A 19085-nucleotide genomic window follows, 5' to 3' on the forward strand; every position below is an offset into this window, starting at 1 on the left:
AAGGTAGGCATAAAAAGACCACCTAGTAAATCAAGTTCTGGCCAAGGCCCAGATCTCAGTGCTTCTGCTGAGTCTTATGGACCAACCTGTGGTCATTTTTCCAGTCCCAAAATGTCTAATTGCGATGGATATAGTTCATTGTAAGGTGGAAATGATACATCAGATAGAATATGACTAGAACTAGATGACACATGCAAGCTGCATAAACAGGTAGTTCAGATCTCACATTATCTACCATAATTTCAACAGGATCCCTCTCTTGGCTCACACTTATAGCCCTATGGGAGAATCCTTTATGACTAGCTGACAGAGAAGGAAAAGCTCAATGTTTGATTATAGATGTGTGAGTTTAGTGTGAACTTAAGCCAAATATGTGCAGTAGCTGTACTACAGCCTCCCTCAGGGATAGCCTGGAAAGACAGAAGTGAGGGAAAACCTCCCAACGGATGGAGCTCCAAGTATTACATTTGACCATCCATTCTGTGTGGAAAGAGAGGTAGCTCCAGGATATATATGGATTTACAGGTAGTGATGAATAATCTGACCAACTGATCAGTGACCTAAAAGGATAAAGACTGGAATCCTGGGAATAAGGATATCTGGGGTAGAGGCATATTGATGGGTATGTGGGAACACGTAAAAACTATAAATATCTTTGTGTCATATGTTAACACCCATTAGAGTGCATCTATTGGGAGAGACACCAAACAAGTAGATAAAATGACCCAGACAGTTGATATTAGTTCAGCTCTTGTCATGAGCCACTACACTGCTGGTATGATGAGAGTAAGAAGAAGTGGCTGTGGTGGCAGATACTGAGCTGGGCTTCCATTTGCCAAGGTTAATCTAACTGCTACTGCTACCAAATGTCCAACTTTACAGCAAGAGAAACCAGTGATTGTTCTTAACTTGGTACCATTCTTCCAAGTAGCAAGTTGACTACATTGAGTCTCTTTTACCCTGGAAAGACCAGCAATTTGTTCTGACGTGAATAGATACTCATTCCAAGCATACGTTTGCTTTTCCTGCCAATGCCACTATCTGAGGATGTACCCAAATCTCACATAAAGTTACATCAGATCAGGATATTCACTTTACAGAAAGGGAGATACAGGAGTATATCCATCATCATGGAATATATTGGTCATATCACATCCTGAACAAGCTAGAAGCCAATGGGATGGTAGAGCTTTGGGGTAGCCTACTGAAGAAACAGCTGAAGCTCCAGCTTAGAGGTGGTATTTTTGTTTTTGTTTTAAAGATTTTATATATTCATGAGAAAGACCCAGAGAGTGGCAGAGACATAGGCAGAGGGAGAAGCAGGCTTCCTGAGAGGAACCTGATGCGGGACTCGATCCTGGGTCCCAGGATCACGCCCTGAGCCAAAAGCAGATGTTCAACCACTGAGCCACCCAGGTGTCCCTCAGAGGTGATATTTTTGAATATGAGGTATCGTACTCTAGGATACAACATACACCTAGAATCAAAGACCTTTATGGTGCTATATCTCAAATTAGAAGAATTCACGGGTCCAGGGACCAAGAAGGATGCAGGAATGGCCCTGCTTATGCTCACTCACAATGGTCCACATAAAAATGTGTGCCTTCTGTGCATACAATTCTGGGTTTTGCAAGGCTATAGGTCTCCTTCTCCAAGTGGGAGCACTTCCACCAGGGGACTCAGCAAGAAATGCCTTGAATCACAACTTCAGCTGCCACTTGGCACTTCAGGCTTTTCATGTCCAGGGATCAGCAGGTAATAAGTCACCATCTTGACAGGGATTATTGACCCTGATCATTTGGGGAGGTAGAGCTGCTATTACACAATGGAGACAGGGAGCAGCGATGCCTTGGGCATCTTTAGTATTCCCTTCCTTAACTGTGATGGTAAATGGACAAGTACAGCAACCCTAAGAGTAAGGTTATAAGGCCAGATCCTCAGATCCGAGGGTCCAAGTTATGCCAGTAGCATGAAACCAGCAAAGGTGCTAACTGAAGATGAAGGAACATCTCAACATCCACAACAGACAGTGGCGGAAGGAGACAATGCATAGAGGTTGAGGTCCTGAAAGCAGCTGCAGCAGTGGAGCTGTAATTTGTTCCATTAATTTTCCTTCTGAAGTGTAATTTGGCTCATTAGCCTTCCTTTTGTAAGTCTCCCTCAGGAAGAGAAGCCCATGAGAACTGTGGCAAATATAGCAGCACTTTCCAACAATGTACTTCCCTGAAGTGCTCCCTGCATTCTGGTGACATGTGTGGGGATCTCAAAATGAGTTAAAACAGAGAGAGCTTTATCATTTCATTATCTTAGATACAGCTACTTCTTAGAATTTCATGTAACATGTAGAGGGCATGTACTTCTTGTTAATGCTATCCGTGATGGTCAGTTTTATGTGTCACCTTGACTAGGCTAAGGGAGGCCCAGAGAGCTGGGTATGTCTGGAGGGTGTTTCTGGAAGAGATTAGTTCTTGAATCCATAGACCAAGTAAAGCAGATTGCTCTCACCCATGTGGGTGGGTATCCTCGAATCTTTTGAGGACCTGAGTAGAACAAAAAGGTGGAGGAAGGGTAAATTTGCTCTCTGCTCCAGCATCCATCTTCTCTTGCCCTCAGGCAGCAGTGCTTCCGGTTCTTGGGCCTTTGGACTCAGAATGGAACTTACATCATTGTCTCCTCTGTCTCAGCCTTTAGGTTTGGATGTGAACTGCCCTGTGGCTTTCCTGGGCTTCCAGCCTCCAGACAGCAGATCGTGGGATTTCTCACCTCCACAATGGTGTGAGCCAATTCCTTATAATAAATATTTCTTGCTCTCTCTCTCTCTCTCTCTCTCTCTCTCTCTCCTATTGGTTCTGCTTCTCTGGAGAATGCTGACTAATACATTATCCATCCCCCATTTCAATTTCAACTCCTACCCCTTCCACTCAGACATACAAAGAGCTCAACCAGTTTCAAACAATCAACCAGTCAATAGGTATTTCATGAACAACTTTGCTCAGTTCTGTACCTTGCTTTAAGGAACATACTACAACAGTGTACTTCCACCCTGACCCTCACCACTAGATTGCAACTTCCACAGGATCATGGACTGTGCCTAGCACCCCTGGTCATGAGATCAAGGGCTGGTACTTTCTAGGTGCTGTATACATTATTTATTAAATAAATGAAGGGCATTTATTTTTAAATAAATAAATGGCCTTCAAGAAGTCCACTGCTTAGTGCAGGGTGGGGCTGGGGGAAGACAGGAGGCTTAAATCTGGGAAGCAATGATTAAGCCCCATAAAAACTTCTGGGTATAATTAGCTGCAAAATGAGCACTGTGACACAGACAATTGCTATTTTATGAGGTTGGAGGTATATGAGGCTGGAGAAGGAAAGACTTCATAAAGAAAATGGGACTTCTTCTAGGCCTTGAAAAGTACATAATTTCCACACAACAGAACATTTGGGACTCAAGGAGACTCATTCATTCATTCAACAAAGAAGTACCGGGTATTTACTTGGTGCTTGGGATGTTGCAGTGAACAGAAGAAATAAAAACAATCACTGTCCTTGGGGAGCTTCCATTCTTGTGGCAAGAGACAATAAATGAGTGAACTTGTGGTACATTAGCAAGTGCAGGGAGCTTTGGGGAAGAGTAAAGCAAAGAAGAATGCTGCAGAGGGTCAGCAGGGTGGAGTGGGTGCAAGGACCAACTTCCAGGAACTGAGATAGGGAACCATGCAGATCTTTGGTGAAGAGCATGCAGGCAGAAGGAACAGCAGGTTCAAGAGCTCTGAGTGTATGCCTGGTCTATGTGGCTGGCTCAGAGTGGGTTCAAACTTTTAGTCTGAGTGAGAGGGGGAGCATGGAGGGTATATTAGTTTTCTCTGCTGTGTAACAAATCACCACAAACTTAGTGGGTTAAAACAGCATCCATTTATTATCTCATCATTTCCAAGGGTCATGATTCTGGCATGTTTTCAGCAAGTCCTTCACCCAGGGTCTCAGTAGGTTGAGTCAAGTTACCAGTGGGAGTTGCAGTCTCATCTGAGCTTTGGGATTCCTTTCCAAGGTCACTGACTGTTGGCAGAATTCAGTTCCTTGTTGTAGTAGGACTGAGATCCCCACTTTCTTTTTTTATAAAAAATTTATTTATTTATTCATGAGAGACAGAGAGGCAGAGACAGAGGGAGAAGCAGGCTCCATGCAGGGAGCCCAATGTGGGACTTGATCCCAGGACGATGGGATCACACCCTGGGCTGAAGGCAGATGCTTAATCACTGAGCCACCCAGGCATCCCGGATCCCCACTTTCTTGACACCTATTAGCTTTGAGCCATTCTTAGCTCCCAGAGGCCACTTGCAACCACTTTCCTACCACGTTGCCCTCATTACAGTATAGCTACTTTTGAGGGCATCTCTGCTGTTTGACTCCTCTCTGACTTCTAGACCTTCTTTTAAAGGTTGCTCACCTGACTAAACCAGGCCCACCCACACCAGGGGGAGGAATCTTGGGGACCGTCTTAGAATTCTGCCTCCCCCAGAAGGCTTGAGCAGAAGAAAGGCATGGTCTGACTTACATTTAAGCAATATTGCACTGGTGCTGCATTGAGAATAGACTGGGGCGAGCATAAATAGAAACAAGGTGACTGGTCAGCAGGCCATAATCAGGTACTGGAATGCAGAGGGCTGAGAGTGTGTTGAGGCTGTTGTATGGGCAGGGAATGTCTGGAAGCCTGGCAGGGGAATCTACACTATATCTTGGTGGTAGAAGGTGCTCTGGTAGCATTCTGAACAGGGCAGAAGAGTAACTTTAGATTCACCCATGGGTCATTGCTCAGACGCTCCTTTGCCTAATCCTGTAAAAGGATCTGCCTGTGGTAAAAGCACACCGGTCACCAACAGGCAAGAGGTGAAGTAGAGGTGAGTCAGGGTGCCTGGGTTTGCTGAGGATACTGCAGTCAGGTGTGGCAGGTCCCACACCTGAGATCCCTCAGAAATCTTCAATCTGACTCAGGCCAGAATCTCCATTCCCCTCTTATGTTAGGACCTCCCATTACCCTTTCTTTCCTCTTGTCAAGGAAAATGTGGCATAGGATCCCACAAGATGGGAGGCAGAAGCAGTCTGAAAAGCATGGCAGGGATGTGCCTGTGAAAATCTTCTAGTCTGAGACTTGTCACTTTTCCATAAGGGAGAAAGAAAGAGAATGAGGAAGCATGTTTGAAACAAGATTGGTGAGGGCTAATGTGGAACTCGATGTGAAAATATCTAGCCTAGAGCCTGGCACAGAGCAGGCCCTCAATCCAGTGATGTTTACTGAGGGCTTGCTCTGAGGGCCAGGTGACTAACATTGCATTCTTGCCTCAAGGAGTTCAGTTTTGTTGAACACAAGTTTCCAAATGGCCTGTGTGCAGCAAACAAACACGTGTGTGTGTGTGTGCATGTGTGTGTGTGTGTGTGTGTGTATGTGGCTTCTGAAGTCGGGCTGTCTGGGTTGAGATCCCGACTCTAGCACTTAATTGCATGATGTTATGCAAATCATTGACCCTTTTGTGCCTTGCCCCCTTTTGTAAATGGGTTATAATAATAGTGCCTGCCTCAGAGAATTGGGATAAGGGTTGCATTAATGATATGAATTAACATTTGTAAAGTGTTTAGAACAGCACCTGGAATATAGGTATGTTACAGAAGTGCTTGATACATAAAACGTGTGAACCTTGAAATCTCAAATGATGTCTCCTCATCTTGGGAAATTCTTTCTCATTCTTGGAACTGCCTTGCACTGGGAGTGAATGGAGTTGAAGGGCTTCCACCTTTTGTATGAACGAAGGAGAAAGTGTTCCCAGGCAAGCCTTCCCGAGAGGATATTAGTGGTTACCTCAGCTAGGCCCAGAGCCGGGCTGCCTGGTGGGCCAGCTGTCATCTCCAAACTCCACCCCAGACCACTAAAGCCCAGTTTCTGGGGACAGGAACTGGGAATGAGCTTTTAAAATGTCCTTGGGGGATTTTGTTTTTTTATTTTTATTTTTTTAAAATATTTATTTATTTGAGAGAGAGCCCATGAGTGCAAGTGAGGGGAGGGACAGAGGGAGAGAATCCCAGACTCCCTGCTAAGCAGGGAACCCTCGTTGGGGGGCTCAATCTCACAATCCATGAGATCATGACCTGAACTGAAACCAAGAGTTGGAGGATTAATTGACAGCCCTGTGGGTGCCCGAAATGTCCTTGGGAGATTTTAATATCTAACAAGCTATCTTACTGATAGTATTGATTTGTCTTTTCTGCTTGTGTCTAATTTCACTTTTGTCTGTGGAGAGTGAGTGTGCGTATGTGTGTGAGGCAATCCTTTGTCATCCACCTGCTCTGACAGAGTTTTGGTAACGACTGGTTTGGATATGGGCTTTGGTACCAAAGCTCATTCCATTGTCAGGTTGGTGACTAAAGCTCATTATTTATTTCTGTGCTGTTGTTAGGACGTATAGAGCTTTCTTGTTCTCTCATTTTCTCTCTCTCTTTCTGAAATGTAGGAATGATCACCCTTTCTGACCATTTCCTACATCCCTTTCTGAGGCAGGTAGAAGTATTTAACGGGCCAGCAGTGCTGATAATAACTGTTCTGGGAGGTCAGAGAGGGTAGTAGAAAGACGAGGCCTGAGCCTGGTTTGAGGAGAGCAGGAGAGCTCCTGAGAAATGGAGGAAGAAAAACCCCCACCCCTCACCCTCCAGAGTGCCCCAGCCTCCTGGCTCTGCTAAGGGGATAGTCAAGTTGCATAATTGAGAAGTGCAACCTTTAGTGGGCTATTAATTTCCACCCCTCACACTCCTCAGAACCAGGATGGATAGCTCAGAACAGAGCTGTCTTTCTGACCCTCCCTGATTGTTTTGTTATGGTTAATGGGCCTATTTCCAGTTATGTAACCTCTTCATGTTGGAGGAAATCTCATTATTCCACAGTGTGTTGCACATCAGGCCCAGGTTCACACGGAGCTACATGAGAGGAGCTGGGAACATGCTATTTCTCATCATTTCCACTCAGCAAGAGAGCTGGAGAAAGGACTCACCCAAGCCAATTATGATGGGGTCCTTGGGTGCTGTTATGTAATCTTCCGGAGACAGTGGCGTGGAGTAGGCCTCACGTTCCAGCAGATACACTGGCTGAGACAGTATCTTTTCCTTACTCCAACTCTTGGGTAAGTAAGTTCTCTTTCAAACCCAGAGGATGTTCGAGGGGTATTTATTTGTATATGGTCGGATGCGGCAGGAGCACCTCTAAATTGACTTGAGATTTTCTTGCACATAAACAAAATAAGAAAATGAACAAAAACAAAGTGAGACCTTCCTTCCAGGCCTGGTAATTGCTGTGTTTTAGATCCTAAGTGAGCTCTGAGCCAGGCTACTCAGGTCACTAACACAACAACCCTTGAATCCAAGTATGAACACCCTGCCTCCCAGGAACAGGTACACAGCTCCAGTGAATAGCAGAAGCATCGGTAAGATGTCTAGGCTTGGAATCCTCTGAGGCAATTAGGGTGGCAGGATGGCACAGTCGGGACAGAGGGAAGGGCTTTAGGGTCAGCAGAACTGGTTTGATTCTACTCTACCGCTTACCAGTTGTGTGATCTTGGACAAGTCACTTTATCAATCAGGACCCAGTTAGGAAAACAGAAACCATGTTTAGTCTTTCAACAGATCATATTTAATGATCCAGACAATGGAAGAGCTAAAGAGACAAAGGGTGTGTGTGTGGGGAGCTTGGGGACTTACACAGCAGGAAGCTGCTGCCCCCGGGACACAAGGAGGAGGGTGTCCCCAGGGAGTTGGGACCATGGAAGGAGGGCAAGTCAAGGGGGAGCTAGAGTAATGGGGGAGACAAAGAACAGCTGGAGATGCCACTCATAGCAGAGAGAGAAAAGGAGAAATACCGGGCTTTCTCCCTTCCTCATACCCTCGAGTCTTGCATGAGTGCCCCCATGGGCTGAGCCCAGTAGAGGGCAAAGGAGCCTGGGAAATGAGTCTTCTCTAATAAGGAACAAAGCAGAGAAGGGGCAGGGAGTGGATCTAAGAATAGGTACATGCCTTGCACAGCCACTAATGTCTCTAAATAAGTTGCATCGAATGATTAATCACTAACTACTGCCATCCCTGGGGCTCAGGCATGGAGCAAGACTGGCTGATGGACACTCTCAGTTGTCTGGGAGGGGAACGTACTTCCTGGGCATTCAGCACCTCTGCCCTCTGACTGTCCGTTTAGCCCCAGGTGGCTGGGGGTGAGCTCAGCTTCCAATTGAAGACTGTGTTCCCTGAGGGAAGCCTTGATCCAAGTGCACTCTCTTAGTTTGGGTTCTTCCCAAACCAACCTTGGGACAGAATCCTGGGTGCAAGTAGTTTATTTGCCCAGTGATCCCAGAAAATAGGAGTGAGGGCATGGGGAAGGGAGACAAGGAAGGGAGAAAAGCCAATAAAGGGTGAATTAATGAGCAGATTACTGTGGGCAACTGGATTTGGTCCTGCTGGCGACCCTCTGAGAAATTGTGTGGAATACACTTAAGTATCATCCTAACAGGCAACAGGGAGGTTGGGACTTTACTCCTGTCCCTCACTGGCAGACAGTTTTCATCTAGAGAGTAACTTTTCTTTGACTTCTAGATTGTCTGGGGCGGAACAAGCTCCCTCAATGCTGAAGAAAAGCCTTTGACAGAGAAGAAGCTTAACAGCATGCTGGGACCTGCCTGCTACACCTGTGGGGGAATACAGGTGGGCCAAGGGAAGCATTGCCATGATCAGCGTGTGGACCCAAAAGGAAGTAAAAAAAAAAAAATCCCTACAGTGTGTTATTAGGTAGTAAGAGGAGTCATTGTCACCTTTGCCTCCTGGCTCCGGGACCTGGGTTATCTGACTCTGGGGACATAACACTGTACATTGGCCATTTCATCCTATAGGATAGCATCCCAACCATACAGGGGGCAGGACCCCAGCAAGTGTCATGGAAAAGGCACTGCCCTACTGAAGCTGTGGTCATAGATGAATGCAGCCATGCAGAAACCTTGGCAAAGTAAGGAGGAAGTAAAGGGTCAGGGGGCATAGAAGGAAATACTCTGATTTCTCTCCTCCATATAGTCCCTCTCCAGTCTCCTACTGGGGTGCCTCTCATTGGCTGGGCTCAACTGGAAGCAGACAGAAAGGTTGCCTGGAAAATGCAGTCCACAGGGGTCCATCTTCTGAAGAACAGCACAAGGCAAAAGAGCCAGGATGAGGCAAAGAGGTGGCAATGAGGACACAGTCTGATTGATTGCTTCCAGAATGCCTCTCTTTCCATCCCTTCCCACAGTCATCATCTTTGTTCCAGCCTTGTTATTCCACCCGTGAACTATTGGGACAACCTCCTAACACATCTTCCTATCTCTAGGAAGGAAGATATACGCGAGACAGCGTCCTCCCGCTCCTGTTTCAGAGAACTCCAGTATTTCTCATTCTCATTATTCAACATGACCAGGTGAAAGGTAATTTAGGTGATAAAAAGATGATTCCAAGACTTGACATCTGATTTCTAATAAGGAGGATGGATATATATACAATGGAATATTACTCAGCCATTAGAAACAACGAATACCCACCATTTGCTTTGACGTGGATGGAACTGGAGGGGTATTATGCTGAATGAAGGAAGTCAGTTGGAGAAGGACAATCATCATATGGTTTCACTCACATGGGGAATATAAAAAATGCTGAAAGGGATTATAGGTGAAAGGAGAGAAAATGAGTGGGAAAAATTAGAGAGGGTGACAAAACATGAGAGACTCCTAACTCTGGGAAATGAACAAGTAGTGGAAGGTGAGGTGGGTGGGGGGTTGGGGTGACTGGGTGATGGGCACTTGACGGGATGAGCACTGCATGTTATACTATATGTTGGCAAATCGAACTCCAATAAAAATATATAAAAGAAGCTAGAAATGGATAATTTCAGCATAAAAGAGGTGTGATTAAAAAGATGTGTAAATTTGACTCTTTAATGTCTTTTCAATGCAAAATTTCCTCCCAGACTTGTTTTCTAAGACCTGTGTTCTACTGCATTCTCCCATATGCCTAGGGTCCCAGCCCTGCTGATTGCCTCACATCCTTTGACTTCACATACCACCCATGCTGAAAATTCTAGGTCTTTGCTCCTGCTGTACCTCCAGCCCAGAAAGCCCCTCCCCAGCTGGCTTTGGCAGATATTCTGATCAGCTGCTCACGGTTAGTTGAATCAGAACACCAGACTTGTAAGACCTCATACTCAGAGTGTGGTACTTAGACTGGTAGCACAGCAGCACCTGGGAGCTGCTCGTAACACTTGGGGGCATCTGGGTGGCTCAGTTGGCTAAGCATTTGCCTTCAGCTCAGGTCATGATCTCAGGGTTCTAGGATCAAGCCCCACATTGGGCTTCCTGCTCACTAAGGAGCCTTCTTCTCCTTATCCTCCCTGCTTGTGCTCTCTCTCTCTCAAATAAATGAATAACATATTTAAAAGAAAGTAACTCTCAGGCTCACTGTACCTAGAATCAGAACCTTGCATCTGGACCAGATCTCCAGGTCTTGAAAGTGCTTGTCTGAGCACTTTCGATATTGTCTGAGCAACCTAAGTGGGGTTTGTAGCTTGAACAAGGCAGCTTGGCTCCTTGCCTGGTCTTCCTAGAATAAAGGTTGGGGGCTCAGTTATTAGTTAGTTGTAAGCCACTTGTGTTCTTACTTTGAAGTTATGAGGGGGCTAACAAACTGATTAAGAAAATAAGCTTTTGCTTGATACAGTCATTGGTTCAAATCTCAACTCTCTTATTAGCTGGGGGCTTTATTAAAGGCAGTTAACCTCTCTCAGCCTCAATTTTCCAAAGTATAATGTGTTAATGGTATCACACCATAGGTGTAAGAATCAAATTAAATCAGATGTGTACAATGTTTAATAAATATTAACTGCATTTGTTATTTTGGAACCTGTGGAACAGTCACTGGGCAAGAAGCCCTTGTGTGGCAAGGACTTGGCCATTTAACTAGTGGTGGGAGGGGCAGTGATATAACAGGAGCCTGAGGGCCTAAGAATGGCAAATTAGAGAAAACCAAGGTATATCCAATAAGAGTTTAGTCTACCTGGCTGAATGGATGCTCTCACAACAGAACAACGTCTGCTGGCACTATCTGGAAGGTAAGAGGTATCCTGGTGGGCTCCATGGGGGTACAGTTATGAGGATTGATGAGTCCTCCCCTTAAAGTATAAAGTGAGCTGTATCTGATCAGACAGGAATAAAAGGGAGATAGGCCACTATCCTCCTGGGTGGCTCATCTCAAATAACTGTTACCATCTCGTATCTTACTAGTACTCTACTACTTACAAATCACTCACATTTCCATCATCTCTTTTAATTTGGAATGTGACAGGGTTTAGTATGCTGTTCAAGTCTCTCATGACTGCCCACTTCTGCTGATTCACACAGGAAAAATAATCCAAAAAAAAAAATAATCCAGTCCAGGGTAAAAAACAAAGCCTCAAGTATGCCTCCCCAGACTCCGACATTTGAGTACGAAATAGAAGGACTTTGGGGACTCATGAGGCATTTTCATTCCTCGTTTCTGTTGAAGGTTGTAAGTATGGAATAAAAGGGAAGCCATGGGACAGGAACAGAGCTGACTTTGTGGAGGGTTTTCAACGTGTGGACTTAATACACCAGAGTGCTGGATTGCTGGCATGGATGGAGTGACATCTCAGGAAGTGTGGGTTGTGGCCTGAATGTTTGCCCAAACCATCTCGAGGTCTTTATTTTTTTAATTTTGTCAAGATTTTATTTATTTATTCATGAGAGACACACAGAGGGAGGCAGAGACACAGGCAGAGGGAGAAGCAGGCTCCCTGTGGGGAGCCTGATGTGGGACTCAATCCCAGGATCCCGGGATCATGCCCTGAGCTGAAGGCAGACACCCAACCACTGAGCCACCCAGGCGCCCCTTGAAGACTTTAAGGGGGCATTTGCGACTGTGGAGAAAAATACGCAGAGAAAAATGGAAAGCATGATATGATCAATGCCACATGGAGCAACATTGCATTTTCAAATGGAAACAAGAAGTAAGGCACTGGGAACATCATAGACTCTAGACCCAACTGCACAGGGTCTGCAGGGCCACAGACAAACTGTGCTTGCATGGTAATGTAAGAAGGAAAACATGTATGCAGGTGGATTTTTCCTCATCTTGTAGGTTTATGTCAGACTGAGGTCTGTCACTATTACTGAGGGGATTCAGCCCCATGGGTTGGCTGTATGTCCTGTTCCAAAGAGGCAGTAGGTTAAGTCTTGGCCTCAGGAGTTCAAATCCTGGCTCTATCACTTACTGTCTATGTGGCCTTGGACCACTTTTCTAGATTTTAATTAATTAATTAGTTAATTAATTAATTATTTTTTTAGTGATAGCTTTCTCATCTGTGAAGCCAGAGTAATAATCAAGTCTATCTCATAAGATTCAGAAGATTCAGTGAAAGGGTATAAGCAGAGTATATTGTTTAATACAGTAAATGTCCTGTTGTTATCTTTGGAATCTTTTCTGCTCTGGCTTTTCCCAGTGTCCACTCTAACATCCACCCTGGCCTGACCTAGCTATCCAGAGGCACAAGGAAGTCCAAGTTTCCTCCAAAGTCACAGAAAATCTCACAGGAGCAGAGAAGGAGCTGACAGTGAAGTGGGAGGAAAACTAGGGGGAAGTGGTGTCTTGAAAGCTCAAGGAGGATAGATTTGATGAGTGATCACTTCTGTTGTAGGCTATAAAGAGGGGAGATGTGCTGTCCAGAGAGCAAGAGGGGACCTCTGAACCTGCGTGGGATGGAATGACAGGAGGTAGGAGACCTGTCCCCACCTGCTGTGAGATCTTGGGAAGTCCATTGACCACTCTCTGTCTTGTCCTTCCTGACTATTATCGTTAAATGATTTATTCTTTTAGTTTTATTTTAGTTTTTAAAAAGTCTTTATTTTTAAAATTTTTGTTTATTTTTATTTTTTAGATTTTTTCCTTTAAATTCAATTTAGTTAACATATACTGTATTATTTTTTTCAGAGGTAGAATTTAGTGATTCATCAGTTGCATATAACACCCAGTGCTCATTAAACCATAGGCCCTCCTTAATGCCCATCACCCAGTTACCCCATCCCCCTCCTCCCCTCCAGCAACCCACAGTTTATTTCCTATAGTTAAGTCTCTTATGGTTTACCTCCTTCTCTCTTTTTATCTTATTTTTCCTTCCCTTCCCCTATGTTCATCTGTTTTGTTTCTTAAATTCCACATATGAATCAAATCATATGGTACTTGTCTTTCCCTGACTGACTTATTTTACCCAACATAATACCCTCTAGTTCCATCCACGTTGTTACAAATGGCAAGAGTTCATTCTTTTTGATGGCTAGGTAATATTCCATTGTATATATACCATATCTTTGTCCATTCATCTGTTGATGAACATCTGGGCTCTTTCCATATTTTGGCTATTGTGGACATTGCTGCTATAAACATTGGGATGCATGTGCCCCTTTGAATCGCTATTTTAGTTTTAAATGAGTCTACGATTAAAGAGTTGATTTTATTTATTTTATTTTATTTTATTTTATTTTATTTTGAGTTGATTTTAAGTTAGAAATTCAATCTTTCTTTTTTTTAAGGGGGTAGGAGTTTATTGAATATACCACAAGGAACAGACAGATAGGACAGCAGAGGATTGTCTGCCATGAGGCAGAGATGGGGGAGCTGTAGTTAAAGAGGGAAGGTGAAGAGGTATGGAAATGTATGGAGTTTTCTGGAAATTCAGTCTCAATTCAACAAGCATTTATTGAGCACCTAGACATGGCAACCTTCAGCCAATCTCACATCCTCAGCCTCCAGATAGTGAGAGGGGACTCAGACTCATGAGCCAGGACTATCTCTTCTAGAGAGAGCACCAACAGATGAACACTGGCACAGAGGCCATCCCCCACCCCTGCTCGGGGCTGAGTTGGGTTCAGGTGGAAAGAGGGGATAACGCCACCATGAAAAATTAGATAGTACCTGCCTCAATGACCTTCTAGTCCAGGTGAAACCCTTATTCATGGAAGATCATTAAATAGTACAGGCAATGACTGGTAAAGACCAGGTAGTTCCTTTCTAATTTTAAATTCTGGACAGAGAACTAGCCCTCATGAACCACCAACTCATTGTTGGACTAAGCTCTTATTTTTAGCCTTTGCAGTTATATAATCAAATAAAACTTACGATAAAGTTAGGTTGACATAAGTTAAAGATTTCCCTAATTGTTGTGCTGCCTGTTAATTAGGCAGAAATGGTAAACAATTCACATAAATGACTGTAATTAGCATTATTTTTACATAGCCAAGCAAAGTTTCTAATTTTCCCTGTTATCCTGTGTAGTTTATTGTTTGTCACTCTTGGCTCCAGCCATAAGTAATACTTATGCAGGCTACCCTGGCTCTTTCCAGCCTCTGGCTTGTGCCTGGTTGGCTTCTCCTGTGCTTCTGCACCAAGCCCCCTTCATAGTGGGAAGGATGGCATCAGAGTGGCCAAGCGCTTGGGCTCTTGAGTCAAAATGCCTTCATGACTCACCTCATGACTTAGGCTGGCTGAACTTAGTGCATTGTTTTGTCTTTCACTTCCTCAGAACTGTCCATATTCACAATTCTTGACCTGTGCCTAGGTCGTGTTAATTGTTATGAACTCATTCATTCATTTATTGCTTCAACAAAGAATTTTAGCATCTGCAATGAACCAGGTGCTGCTCTAGGTGCTGAGAATTAGTAGTGAACCAAACAAAGTCCCATAGTTTACATTTTAAAGAAGGGAGATAGACAAGTAACAACTATTCAAGTTTATCAGATGGTGATAAGTCTGATGAAGAAAACAAGGGATGGTAAGATTTAAGGGTGAAGGAGGCTGCTATTTTAGCAGAGGAGGTGTATCAGTCAGAACATACTAGGTAAAACTGCAGTAACAAACCACCCCAAAATCTCGGGCTTATTTTTTTGTTTTTGCTACATGTCCACTGTGGGACAACAGGGGTTCTACTCCACATGCTTATCACTTTGGGACCCAGGCTGACTGAGTCTTTATATTCTGAACTGTCCCTTGTCATTATAGCAGGCTGGAGGGGGAACGTGACCACTTATTTCTGGAAGTGACATTGCCTTGACTTTAGGGGCTTGGAAGACCCTTGAAGGACCCTACCTTGGGCCCAGAAGGAGAGGAACCAGGAATATTGATGTGCTGAGTAATCTCCATTTGCCCCAAATATGTTCTCTGTCCTCTTCTGCTCTGCTGTGTGCTCTTGAACCTGAACTCCATGGACTCTATCACTAGGGCTCCCTTTCCCTCTGTCTCCTGGTTGTATTTGTCCAAAAGTATGCAGCTTCAGGAGACTCAAGGATGGGAAAAGCTAGGTACTTATTCTTCCTGATCCCTGCTCACCCGCAGTTCCAGCCACAACTCCACCAAACACTGTCATGATGATGGCTGCAGCTCTCAGGTGAGCTCTGGTAACTTCATTTCCTTGCCTTGTCCTTCAGGACTAAGGGTAGGTGGTGTCAGCCTCCTAGCATTGCCAATCCTTAGGACCTTAAAACCTCTTCTTGGTTTCTTCTGTGAATAGTACCTTCAGGAAAAAAAAAATTCTTCAAAGATCGTGCCTGAGATAACATTTGAAGTGAAGGAGAAAGTCAAGCAGATATCTGGGGGAAGATGGTTGAGTAAATAAAACAGACCTGGAAGAGGAGGTGGGGGAGTGGTGCTGTGCCCAGTCAAGGACCAGGAACCAGGCAGTGTGGCTGGAGCCAGCGAGAATGGTAGGGCATTAGTAGGAGTTGAGAGCAGAGGGGGTAGGGGACCTCTCTGATTACATCAGATTCTTGTGGGGGATGGGAGGGATTTGGGTTTCATTCTGAATGACACAGAAAACCACTGGGGGGGTTTGGGTAGGTGAGTAACATGATTTGGCTTACAGTTTTAAAGAATCACTTTGATTTTAGGGACAAAATGGAGATGAGGAGATACAATAGGAGGCTAATTCAGGAGTCTCAGAGGAAGGTGTGGTGGTTTGGCCCAAGATGAGAACAGTGGAAGTGGTAACAAGGGGCCAAATTAGGGTAATGTGTTTAAGGAGAGATAACACAAGATGGGCTGACTGATTGAATACTGTCATGAGAGAAGAAGAGAACTTTTCTGAGAGGGAAGATTGAGGGGAATACAGTTTTGGGGCAGGTGGAAGGTAGAAATTGAGTGTCCAGTTCCATTCACAGTAAGTTAAAGATACCTATTGGACTTTTCAGAAGAAGGTTAACTTAGCAGTTAGAGGGAAGAGGTCAGAGCTAGAAATAAAAATTTGGTAGTTTCTAGTGGCGGGTAGTACTTAAAGCCAAAACATGGCGGAGCCCTCCTAGGGAGTGGGAACAATAGAGAAGCCGTCCAAGAATCAAGTTCTGGGTATCCTAACATTAAAAAATTCAGAAGACAAGGAGGTTACAGCAAAGGAGATTAGGAAGGAGTGGCTGAATATGAGGTAAGTTAAGTGAAGAAAGTATTTCAAGGAGGAGGGTGTATTAACTACATCAAATACTGCTGACAACTGAATTAAATGAAGACACTCTTTCAGGTCTCAGATTGTCTGTCCCCTCCTCCAAGAAGTCTTCTCTAACCCCCTAAGTGGATTCAGTAGCCTTCTGCTGTGCTCCCACACACCCACTGCTTCCTCTCTGTATTGTAATTACCTTTTGTCATGTCCATCTCCCCCACTGTACACAGAGTGCCTTGAAGGTAGGGATGGTGTCTTACTCATTAATGACTCTGAACTTGATGCCATGTACTTAGTAATATTAATATTAGTTCACAAAACACACAGATCAGTCAAGATGCTCTACACACCCACTCCACCCCTGCAACTGACATATATTCACTGTCCAAGACCCCAAATTTTATTCCCAAGAATTGAAGTTCCCTGTTTTTTTTCACTTTGAAGGAACCTGAAAATTTGTGGACTCCCTTTAAGCATTCCCATTATAGTGGTTGCTGTCCCACCAACATTCCTCCTTCTTTTCATGCTGAGAAATTCTGAGACTATTTTAACTGGTTGAGCAACTTAGATACCACAGGATGGGGCTGCAGAAACATAGAGATAGAGATTTATAGATTGTCTGCCTTGGTGGTGACTCACTGAATTCTGAGAGAGAGACAATGACTGAGGAGGGAGAGAGGATAGGAAGAGAGAGAGAGGCAGGGTTGGAGAAGAAGAGGGAAGGTGGAAGGCAAAGTGGGAAAAAGGGAAAAATAGAGGAGAGTGATCCAGGACGGGTAGTGGCATAGTAAGTATAAGAGATGGCCGTGGGAAAATGAGTTTTTCCTCCTTTGGCATCTTGGATAAGGTCTAGCCTAAACTTTTCACTTTATAAAAGGGAAACTGAGGCCAGGAAGTGAATGACTTAACCAAGATTTTAGAGCTGGTGGGAAGAGCTGGCATAGACCATATTCCTATGTCTCTCAGTTTTCTGCATTTTCTGTAACATCCTGGTGATTTGGGGATGGGAAAAGTTGTCTCCTGCCCCAGGCAAATATCTTCTACTTATTCAGTGAAACCTGGAACTACTTTATTTTTATTTATTTATTTTTTTAATTTTATGATAGAGAGAGAGAGAGAGAGAGAGGCAGAGACATAGGCAGAGGGAGAAGCAGGCTCCATGCACTGGGAGCCCGTGTGGGATTTGATCCCAGGTCTCCAGGATCCGCCCTGGGGCAAAGGCAGGCGCCAAACTGCTGTGCCACCCAGGGATCCCCCTGGAACTACTTTAAAAGACAAACTGCTTGTTCCACAAATGAGAGAAGCAAGGTTAGCATGGCAAATGATGGGGGAAAGAACAGTGATAGGGATGCTTCTCTGCTGATGGGTAAATGATAGTAGTTTGTTAGGGGACAAGCAGCAGGGTGAAGATACCCCAGTGTCTGGCTAGAAAGAGGGCAAGAAAGGATAAAAAGAAAGACTAGGGGTGTGGAATTCAAACTGAAGTTGGGTGGGTGAGAGGGAGGGAAGCAAATCTAGGTATCCAATCCAGAGCATGAACAGAACCAATCCAGAGCATGAACAGAACCATCTTTTTTTTTTGGGGGGGGGTTTTCCTTTTTTTTTTTTTATTATTGGTGTTCAATTTACTAACATACAGAATAACACCCAGTGCCCGTCACCCATTCACTCCCACCCCCCGCCCTCCTCCCCTTCTACCACCCCTAGTTCGTTTCCCAGAGTTAGCAGTCTTTACGTTCTGTCTCCCTTTCTGATATTTCCCACACATTTCTTCTCCCTTCCCTTATTTTCCCTTTCACTATTATTTATATTCCCCAAATGAATGAGAACATATAATGTTTGTCCTTCTCCGACTGACTTACTTCACTCAGCATAATACCCTCCAGTTCCATCCACGTTGAAGCAAATGGTGGGTATTTGTCATTTCTAATAGCTGAGTAATATTCCATTGTATACATAAACCACATCTTCTTTATCCATTCATCTTTCGTTGGACACCGAGGCTCCTTCCACAGTTTGGCTATAGTGGCCATTGCTGCTAGAAACATCGGGGTGCAGGTGTCCCGGAGTTTCATTGCATTTGTATCTTTGGGGTAAATCCCCAACAGTGCAATTGCTGGGTCGTAGGGCAGGTATATTTTTAACTGTTTGAGGAACCTCCACACAGTTTTCCAGAGTGGCTGCACCAGTTCACATTCCCACTAACAGTGTAAGAGGGTTCCCTTTTCTCCGCATCCTCTCCAACATTTGTTGTTTTCTGCCTTGTTAATTTTCCCCATTCTCACTGGTGTGAGGTGGTATCTCATTGTGGTTTTGATTTGTATTTCCCTGATGGCAAGTGATGCAGAGCATTTTCTCATATGCATGTTGGCCATGTCTATGTCTTCCTCTGTGAGATTTCTGTTCATGTCTTTTGCCCATTTCATGATTGGATTGTTTGTTTCTTTGGTGTTGAGTTTAATAAGTTCTTTATAGATCTTGGAAACTAGCCCTTTATCTGATATGTCATTTGCAAATATCTTCTCCCATTCTGTAGGTTGTCTTT

Source organism: Canis lupus, chromosome 7 (genome assembly GCF_011100685.1).
Source record: "Canis lupus familiaris isolate Mischka breed German Shepherd chromosome 7, alternate assembly UU_Cfam_GSD_1.0, whole genome shotgun sequence".
NCBI lineage: Eukaryota > Metazoa > Chordata > Mammalia > Carnivora > Canidae > Canis > Canis lupus.